Genomic DNA, 9,656 nt, shown 5'->3' on the forward strand with positions numbered 1-9,656 from the left:
CTCATCAAGAATTTCTGATTCCCTATTCTTGTAAACTTGTGTATTAGATTTAACATAATCTCTAATTTGTAGATATCTGAAAAAATTATTTGAGTGCAGTCCATAATTCAGTTGTAACTCTTGAAATGAAAGAAAAGTACCTTTCCCATAAAGATGTCCTATATTTTTGATTCCATGATTTTTCCATTGTGTGAAACCTTTGTCCATAAAGGATGATTTGAACAAAGGATTATTTACAATGGGAAGGCAGAGTGGTATATTATTCAATTTTAAATCTTTTTTTATTTGTTTCCAAATTCGTATTCCACTATGTATTATGGGGTTTTCTTTATAGGTTTTTTTGTGCTGTTTTGTGGGGGCAAATATGATCGGTCCAATTTCAAAAGGTAGACAGTCTTCCTTTTCCATCATTAGCCAATCTGGTTGTTGGTCCATTTCTTCCAGCCAAAAATTCATGTTTTTAATATGGACTGCCCAAAAATAAAATAAGAAATTTGGCAAAGCCAGACCTCCATTTATCTTTGATTTACATAAGTGTTTTTTACTTATTCTATGATTCTTATAATCCCAGACAAAACTTGTAACAATGGAGTCGACTTTTTTGAAAAAAGTTTTTGGGATATATATCGGAATTAATTGAAGTAGGTACAGTAGTTGCGGTAAAAAAAATCATTTTTATAGCATTAATTCTCCCAAGCATTGAAATGGGGAGTGTTTTCCAGTATTGAATATTCTTATGTAGTTTATTCAGTAAGGGTGGGAAATTTAGTTTAAATAAAGAGGTATATGTCTTAGTTACCCAGATTCCTAAGTATTTAAATTTATCTTTAACTATTTTAAAAGGGGATTGTTGTATTGTATGTAAATTAAATTTTGTTATTGGCATGATTTCGCTTTTATTCCAATTGATTCTATATCCCGAAAACTGACCAAATTGAGTTATTAGATTTAATAGGTTTGGAATACTAGTTTCTAATTTTGTAATATATATTAGTATATCATCTGCATATAAGGAGATTTTATTCCTTGTGTCTCTAGTATTGTATCCAAATATTCCTGGATGGTTTCTAACGCTTTCTGCTAGGGGTTCAATTGCAAGAGCAAATAATAGTGGGGATAGTGAACATCCTTGTCTACAGCCTCTAGAGAGATTAAATTTAGTTGATAACATTTTGTTTGTTAATATTCTAGCTGTTGGGTTAGAATATAACAATTTAACCCATGTACAGTACTTCTCTCCTAGTTGAAATTTTTCCATCACCGAAAATAAATATGGCCATTCTACCTGGTCAAATGCTTTTTCAGCATCTAACGAGATAATTGCTAGCTCTGCGTTGGGGATTCTATTGGAGTATATAATATTAAATAATCTTCTCAGATTAAAAAATGAATACCGTTTGGGGATAAACCCTGTTTGGTCAGGATGTATTAATTTACTGATCACTAAGCTCAATCTATTAGATAGAATCTTAGTTAATATTTTCTGATCAGTATTTAAGAGGGCTATAGCTCTGTATGAACCTGGGTCTTCAAGATCCTTGTCCGTTTTTGGTATAAGTATGATTGTTGATTCATTTAGAGTTTCTGGGAGTTTCTGTTGAGTATAAGCATATTTGTACATTGTCTGTAGGCGTGGGGAAAGCAAGTCATAAAAATTTTTATAAAATTCCGAATTTAGTCCATCGGGTCCTGCCGACTTTCCATTTTTTAAGGACTTTATTGATTCTTCAATGTCTTTTATCGTAATTTCAGCCCCTAGCAATTCTCTCTCTTTCTGATCTAGACCCGTAAACTTACAATTCTGTAAAAATGTTTCCATTCCCGTTGATTGTTCTGTTATTTTAGATGAATACAATTTTTGATAGTATTGTAGAAATCTATCATTAATATCTTTAGGCAATGTTAATGTTTCTCCCTTATCTGTTCTAATTTTGTATATTGTTTTTTCCCCGTCCAATTTGCGAAGTTGACGCGCTAATAGTTTTTGTGGTTTGTCACCAAATTCAAAATTTAATTGTTTTGTATGTTGATAAAGTTTTATAACTTGGTCTGAATAAATCTTGTTTAATTTATATTTCAATACTGCAATTTTATTGTGTTTTATCGTGGATGGTGCTGCTGCATTTTCTGTGTCTAATTGCTTTATTTCCATTTCCAGTTTCTTTTGTTTGGCCCTATTCTCTTTATTAAAAAATGATTGGGAAGAAATTAATGCTCCTCGTACAAATGCTTTAAATGTTTCCCAAAGAAGCGAGGCAGAGATTTCAGGGCTATCGTTAGCCTCAAAAAACATTTTAATCTGTTTTACTAGATATTCATTACATGACTTATCTTTTAAGATTTGGGGATTAAATCTCCATTGTGACTGTGTCTCTGCCATTCCGTTTACTTTGATCATAAATGTTAATGGGGCATGGTCTGAGATTATGATGTTGTGATATTGTGAGTTATAGGTGAATGGGATAAGTTTTGAATCTACCAAAAAATAGTCTATCCTTGAGTAAGTTTTATGTACTGGTGAGTAAAATGAATATTCTCGGCCCGATGGATTTTCAATTCTCCAAACGTCCTTAATATTAGTGGTATTAATGTATGAATTTAAAAATTCACTTGATCGAGATTTTAGTTTTCTTTGAGTTGATGATCTGTCCAAACAAGCATCCAATGTACAATTTAAATCTCCACCAATTATTAAGTTTTGTTGTGTACCTTCCGGGATATTGTTAAGAATTCTCTTAAAAAACAGAGGGCTATCAAAATTTGGTCCATACACATTGAGGAGAGTCACCTTTTTTAAGTATAACTCCCCTATTATTATAATATATCTGCCTCAATGTCTTCTATCGTTGATATATGTTTAAAGGGTATACCTTTACGAATTAATATTGCCACACCTCTTGATTTATGTGAGAATGAAGAATGGTACGCTTTAGCAATCCATTTTGCTTTCAGTCTATGTTGTGCTTCCTTTTTAAGATGTGTCTCCTGGAGAAATATTATATCTGTTTTCAATGATTTTAAATGTGCTAACACTTTGCCTCTCTTGATAGGTTCATTAATTCCCTTAACATTCCAACTACAGAATTTAATTCCCTCACCCCCAATTTTTATATTCATGTCTTGCATCTTGTGATTAAGTGGTAGAGCAGATGATTCAGCACACTCAGCCCTACCTTATACTTGAACTTCAGGTAGATGAATTTTAGGTCACGTCTGTTTTCCATCCGAACGTATCTCCTTAAATAAAATATGCAATTCCATTCCATATACAAAATATAATGTGATATAAGATAAAAAAGGTGATAGCTAATAGGGTTAGTAAAGTGTGGAAAGTAAGAAAGAAAAGCAACTACAACTACAATTAGTGCAGTTAGTGATAGCCACCCTAATGTGGCTAAGCATCTATGGACTTCCGTAGCTTTTGGTTTATAAAAATACTAGCTCCGTGCTTTCCTTAAAAGGAAAGTTTCCAATTCGATGCATACAATTTGTGGGGGGGAAAGAAATGTTGATTATATTCCATTAATGGTATAATTAATAGTCTCAAATTGAGATATTAGTTTTGTATAATCTAAACATTTATCAAAGAATAATCAAAAACGAAAACATCAGGGCAAGGGCCATCAGACATTTCTCATTATAAAATACCTGAATCATACTTTACTTATATTTCATACTTTTAATTAATTCTTAAATAATCTAAATAATCTTGTTATCATTAGTTAGTGTTAGTTAATATTCTTGATTATTAATAGTTGTTAGAGGTTAGAGGTTAGTACTAGAATGTTAGTTTTATATATATCCGTTGTAGGAAATATACCCAATTCTTATTGCGAATTTTAGGCAACTCTTAAATATAATAGTTTAAAGTTTAGAGTTCCATATCTTCTCTGCGAGATAGGTGTTAAGAGTTGAATATTTTTCAATCTTCGATCTTGTCCTCGACGTTCTTGGCAAATTCAAATGCTTCCGTGTGCTTGATGAAGAAGTATTCCTTCTTCTCGTAACTGACTCTCAGTGTTGCGGGGTATAACAGTCCATATCTCAGATTCTTTATGTTCTTCAGTATTCTTTTTGTTTCTGTGAACAACGCTCTTTTCTTAGCAACTTCCACGGGGTAATCTCTGAATACGCTAATCTTGTCTCCTTCATATACAAGATTTCTGCTTTTACCAATTTTCCTCATCATGTCATCCAATACATGGTCATATTGGACCTTTACTATCATTATTCTTGGTCGGTCGCCCACCTTTGGGCGACCCACTCTGTGCGCTCGGGCAAGTAATGGCGCCTGATCCAGGTTCAAAATTGTTTTCAGTACTTCTGCAGCAAATTCACGGGGGTCACGAGTCCCCTCTCTGCCTTCCTGGATGCCCACGATTCTTAAATTCTGACGCCTCTGTTGTCCCTCCAAGTCTGTACATTTTTCAGTTATTTGATACAATAACTTTGATAGGCGTTGGTTCTCAGTGATGAGTTTTTTTGTAGTTGCGGTGCTTGTCTCAGCAAGTTCCTCAAGTTCTTTTACAATCTTGTAGTGTTGGTCTAATGTCAGGAGAATAGGTTCAAGTTTAGAGTCAAATCTGGATTCCATCTTATTCAGTTTTTCATTTACTTCTTCAACATTTTGGGTCATATCTCTTTCCATATCTAATTTCCAGTCTTCAAGGACTTCGTGTACCATCTCTGTAACTTCTTCTTTAATTTGGTCTTTCATTTCTTTTTTAAAAGATGCTAGATCCTCTTTAAAGTCCTGTCTAAGATTTTTAAGTTCCTCCTTAAGGAACGTTTTTAATTCTTCCATCTCAGTCTTTTTCTTCTTCTTTGAGATGTCTTCTCGGGATGCTGTTAAACCTGAGGCCGAGGCTTCAGTTGGGCCTACCTCTTTAGTCTTGCCGTTTTTTGCCTTGTGGGGGGGAGTATGTTGAGTCGACATACTGCCGGTGTCGCGCGCCTGATGACGTCACGGGCTTAGTTCAAAACAATCGGTCCCGGGTTCTGCAGGTAGGAGCTGTCTTTTCCTCCCGTTTTTTCGGATTTTTCACGGACCTAGCTGGCGCGAGTCTCTCCTACTCCATAGCGCCACCGGAAGTAAGGGGTCACAGTTTAAGGATAAGGAGGAAATCTTTTAGAACATTTTTCACACAGAGAGTGGTGAATCTGTGGAATTCTCTGCCACATAAGGTAGTTGAGGCCACAGTTCATTGGCTATATTTAAGAGGGAGTTAGATGTGGCCCTTGTGGCTAAAGGGACCAGGGGGTATGGAGAGAAGGCAGGTACAGGATACTGAGTTGAATGATCAGCCATGATCATATTAAATTGCGGTGCAGGCTCGAAGGGCCGAATGGCCTACTCCTGCACCTATTTTGTATGTTTCTATTTCTATGTTTCTATGTAAAGAAAATGGATAGGTGACGTTTCCAGTTGGGACACTTCTTCAGACTGATTGTAGGGCGGTGGAACTGGAATTTAGAAAAGACCAGGACAAATAACGGCCAGCAACAACTAACATCAGGCAGGGTGGTTCCCTGATAGGCCGATTGTTGGCTCGGAATTTCCAAAAAGTCAACGGTTGGCCATGTCATCTGTTGTCGGTCCTGATTTGTCCTGGTCTTTTCTTGCTTCCACTTCCTGAAAAGGTACAGGTAACGCTTTGGGTCGAGACCATTCTTCAGACTGGTCAGTGTGGGAATGGGAAGGAAAACTGCTGAAGGACTCAGGCAGCATCCGTGGAGGCAGGAGGATGGTTGTCGTTTGAGATGGAGACCCTGAGAGTGTAGAGGGGAGATTGCCAGCATAAAGACATGACAGAGAGGGGTAAAGAGGGGCTAGCAGATGACAGATGGGTCCAGGTAAAGATGGAGATGATAGAGCTGTCACATCATCTAACGTGGAAACAGGCCCTTTGGCCCAACTTGTCCATGCTAGCCAAGATGCTCTAGCGAAGCTTTTGATTGAACGGATTGAAATGTACAACATAGCAACAGACATACAGGCCCACCAAGTCCATACCAGATATCGATCACTCATTCACACTAGTTCTATGTTATCCCAATTAGCCAATTAACCTACACACCTGCACATCTATAGGATGTTGAAGGAAACCGTACATAGTCACAGGGAGAATGTGCAAACTCCACACAAAGAGCACATTTGCCCGCCCTTGGCCCATACCCTTCTAAACCTTTCCTATGCATGTATCTATCTAACTGCCTTTTAAAATGGGCTAAATAATGGTCCAAATAAGAGAGGCAGGGGGATGGAGTAGAGAGAAAATACCATCCAAATCTATTTCCAATGCGTAGGAAGGAACTGCAAATGCTAGTTTAAACTGAAGATAGGCACAAAAAGCTGGAGTAACTCAGTGGGTCAGGCAGCATCTCTGGAGAAAAAGAATAGGTGACGTTTCGGGTCGTGACCCATCTTCAGACTCTTTTCCAAGGTTTTCTGCAAACAGCTGGGTTTCAGTTTGCAGGATTTTACAAGATATCTTAAACATTTTATTCCTTGTCACATTTTTAAATATTGTAAAATGATGAACTGGAGAGGTATGAAGAATTAACTTGGGAATATTTAGAGCATCAATATTGTGATGAAAGAGACAACAAGCTGCCTTTGTACTTTAAATTACAATAACATTCTGTCTTCTTACAAGTATGCATTAGCATCAGTGTTATTATTAATTGAACTATTACATCTTCAAATGATCATGAGTTTAGAATATGTATTGAGGAGAGATTTAATAATCAGCATTTAGTCAAAATCACCAATAAAACATTCATAAACTAAATACATTAGGAAGATTGATTCTTATTTTCAGCAGCATTTTCTGTTATGCTGTAAAATAATGAGATAATATTGTGTCCGATGAAAGTGAGAAATTGCTTGTAAGTTAGACAGATGCTCCCTATTACCATTCAGAATAGTAAGATTCAACGCAACTTACCAGTTTGAAGTTTGATCTTTATTTTATGAGGAGTTACGTTGGTGATTACGTGAAGAAGACCTGCCAGTGAGCATGCACGTCAATCTTCAAAGCAACGGTATGCAATCACAGATAACAGAATATTTGACGTAACATAGTAAGATCAGCAAACATGATAACTACCATATGACCTTTATGAGAGAGAGGGTTGGGCACGTAATCACCAACGTAACTCCTCATAAAATAAAGATCAAACTTTAAACTGGTAAGTTCTCGTTGAATCTTACTTATTTACTTCGGAGTCACGTGAGTGATTCCGTGAAGAGTTCAAAGCTCTGTGATTTCATGCCGCAGATTCAATTCCCGGCGTCTCACTGCATCGATTGACTCAGAACGAGTGAATAATCAACAATGCATTAACCATAACATTGATTCAAATGTATTAATGGCTTATGTGAATAAAGCAATCAATAGCAACCCCTCTATGTCAGGGGAGGCTAAAGTGAACACAAAACAGAATGGGCAAACAGCCCGGGTTGGCAATCAGTTTATGGTAAAAAAAAATTGAAAATGCATTCACTTGACCATCCTGCGGTCACGAGGATATGGTCAATGGGAACGTCCATTCTGCCCTGATGGAATGAGATGTAAAATCATCAGTGTCACTATCTGCATAAACCAGAACCTGCTTCAGCCACCTTGAAATAGTCTGAACTGACTTTTTCTTGTGTGATTGTTTATGGCTAAAAAATAATGCTGATTCCACACCTCGTAGGGTTCAAGTGGCCCAGATATAATATAGCAAACCTGCCCTCACATAGAGACGTGAGTCCGTGGGGTATGTCGAAATATGATCTTATATCCTGCCACCCTTGGTCTGCTCTGCTTGTGTTGATCAGAATGTAAAACATAATGGCATCTGCAGCCATTTCCATCCTATCTATAACCATATAACCATATAACCATATAACAATTACAGCACGGAAACAGGCCATCTCGGCCCTTCTAGTCCATGCCGAACAATTATTCTCCCCTAGTCCCATCTACCTGCACTCAGACCATAACCCTCCATTCCTTTCCCATCCATATACCTATCCAATTTAGTTTTAAATGATAAAATCGAACCTGCCTCCACTTCTGCAATGTCTGCCCTGATTGTGCTGATCCTAGTGTCATGACTAAGGATGTAGCTGGCTTTGGTGACGTATTGTTAACCCAATGTCAATATCCCATATTGCGTATACGTGTACTGGGAGAACTTGTGTTAAAGACATTGGTTTACAGACTCGATATCCGGGGTTGAAATAAAACCCGACTGGAAGACGTCAGTAATCTGTACCATATTAAATGTGACATTACGATTAAACAATCTTAATGGTTTTATTCGGTTTTATTCGTTGTTTTGGTGGCAGAGTTCATTGATTCAGTTTTGAAATTCTATGGCGTCAGATCTTTGTGAAAGATCATGTGAAATGCTTTTTTTGTTGAGTGCTATTCAGCATTCATAGCAAAAGGATTTGAGTCTAGGAGCAGGGAGGTTCTACTGCAGTTGTACAGGGTCTTGGTGAGACCACACCTGGAGTATTGCGTACAGTTTTGGTCTCCTAATCTGAGGAAAGACATTGTTGCCATAGAGGGAGTACAGAGAAGGTTCACCAGACTGATTCCTGGGATGTCAGGACTTTCATATGAAGAAAGACTGGATAGACTCGGCTTGTACTCGCTAGAATTTAGAAGATTGAGGGGGGGTCTTATAGAAACTTACAAACTTCTTAAGGGGTTGGACAGGCTAGATGCAGGAAGATTGTTCCCGATGTTGGGGAAGTCCAGAACAAGGGGTCACAGTTTAAGGATAAGGGGGAAATCCTTTAGGACCGAGATGAGAAAAACATTTTTCACACAGAGAGTAGTAAATCTCTGGAACTCTCTGCCACAGAAGGTAGTTGAGGCCAGTTCATTGGCTATATTTAAGAGGGAGTTAGATGTGGCCCTTGTGGCTAAAGGGATCAGGGGGTATGGAGAGAAGACATTATACTGAGTTGCATGATCAGCCATGATCATATTGAATGGCGGTGCAGGCTCGAAGGGCCGAATGGCCTACTCCTGCACCAAATTTCTATGTTTCTATGTTTCAATGTCAGTGAAAAGACTATACGTGATTACAATCAAGCCATCGACAGTGTACAGACACGGGATAAAGGGAATAACATTCTGTACAAGGGAAAGTTCAGTAAAGAACAATTATTGATCTCCAATGGGGCAGATAGGAAGTCACGACCACTTTTCAGCTGAATCGCTGAATTGAAATCAGAAGTGCTGTACACAATACTCCAGGTGTGGTCTCACCAGGGCCCTGTACAACTGCAGAAGGACCTCTTTGCTCCTAGACTCAACTCCTCTTGTTATGAAGGCCAACAGGCCAAAACTGCACACAATACTCCAGGTGTGGTCTCACCAGGGCCCTGTACAACTGCAGAAGGACCTCTTTGCTCCTAGACTCAACTCCTCTTGTTATGAAGGCCAACAGGCCAAAACTGCACACAATACTCCAGGTGTGGTCCCACCAGGGCCCAAGTTTCTCCTCATCTCAGCCCCAAATGGCCACAGTTTCACACAACTCTCTGGGTGGAAAAGTTTCTCCTCGTCTCCGTTCTAAATGGCCAACCCCTTATTCTTAAACTGTGTGTGTGTGTGTGTGTGTGTGTGTGTGTGTGTGTGTGTGTGTGTGTG

This window comes from Amblyraja radiata, unplaced genomic scaffold (genome assembly GCF_010909765.2).
Source record: "Amblyraja radiata isolate CabotCenter1 unplaced genomic scaffold, sAmbRad1.1.pri scaffold_674_ctg1, whole genome shotgun sequence".
Classification (NCBI taxonomy): domain Eukaryota; kingdom Metazoa; phylum Chordata; class Chondrichthyes; order Rajiformes; family Rajidae; genus Amblyraja; species Amblyraja radiata.